The sequence below is a fragment of the Theobroma umbraticum genome, unplaced genomic scaffold (assembly GCF_002168275.2).
Source record: "Theobroma umbraticum cultivar Fairchild unplaced genomic scaffold, ASM216827v3 scaffold_95.0, whole genome shotgun sequence".
Lineage (NCBI taxonomy): Eukaryota > Viridiplantae > Streptophyta > Magnoliopsida > Malvales > Malvaceae > Theobroma > Theobroma umbraticum.
Window position 1 is genome coordinate 1245643 of NW_018397257.1, and position 1444 is coordinate 1247086.

The following is a 1444-nucleotide window of genomic DNA, read 5'->3' on the forward strand; positions in this document are numbered from 1 at the left end:
TCATCAATATTTTTCTAACATTAATAATACACAAAAGCAATAGAATTTGAACCCAATGTTCAATTAAATTTTTATTTCTCAAACTTTGCTGCATCATTCATATATCACATTGTAATTTATACTATCAAGGCTTCCTTACTCAACCTATAGCCAATTAATATAAATCACCCAAAGATAAGCCCAAGCACTCACCGTAGTTGATGATTTAGACCTTCCAAAACTAAACTTCCAACATCTTTCAACCCTCAATATCAAATCTGCCATAAAGAATTTCAAATGTCATTAACCCTTTGAACTTGGATCTAATGCCCACATGAAAGAACTTCTTACCTATACAATAAATTTTCAGCCTTGAAATATAATTTGGGAACCTTTCAAAAATGGTTAGATATGCTCTAATTGGTGCCTAAAGGAGCAAATTAAGACTCATTCTTTTTAACTTGGAGCTTAGCCGTCATTCTCCTTCCTTCAACTTCCCCTTTACCTCTTTTATTTTCTTAACTCAAGAAGTGATTTAGATGCAGATTGGATACTCTTCAATGGCCAAGAAACTCGGGTTTAAAGGCTGATAGCTAGAGCCAAGGCTGGCATTGGGGCGGATTCTCCTATGAGAATAGAATATGCCCACTTTCTTCACAACAGATATCTAATTCTTTTCTCTCCTTCTCTTCTTTTTTTTTGTTTAGTAAAGAAAAGAAAGTAAAGCCGTTCAATGCATCTTTAAACCAGGCGAAATTTCCCAAGTCTAAAGCTTGGGTATAAGTCAATTTCTCTGCCTTCCTCCAATAGATTTCTTTTCGGTGTGTTAAATCCTATCACATGGTGGGGGACCCATATGTCCCCCACCAACCTATATTTGTTGGGTAAAATGAGTTCCTGATGGGTATTAACCCATGGTTTCATTCTTTAGTCCAATTTTTATATTTATTAATCCTTGTAAATGGTTTATTTGTGCAAAGACTTCCCCACTTCAACTAATTTAAGTTTCATCTCTTTACTTGTTATATCCTTAGAATTAAATCCTTCAACTACTCCTTTAACTTAAATATTCTTCTATTATTCCTCCTTAACTCATATACAATTAAGGTATCAAATTCACATTCCACAAAATTATGTCCATCCTGTTACATAACGTAAAATTTTAATATTATTTATTTATTTGTATATTATTAAAATATTAGTTTACTTCCCATGTCATCACCTTAATTAGCAAAATAATTTTCATTAGGTTAACGTCCAAAGGGGTGGAATGTTACAAAAAGTCCGATTATAGTCACCTATGCCTTTAAAAGCCTTATTACTCACTTTAAATGGTTTTATAATCTCATAATTGACTTTAAGTTTAATTTTTTTATATTTTTTATTAAAACAGATTACAGTTGAATGTCTACCTAAGGAAACCTGAAGAAAAAGCCATTCATTAGCAAGAAAAGCCTATTTATAG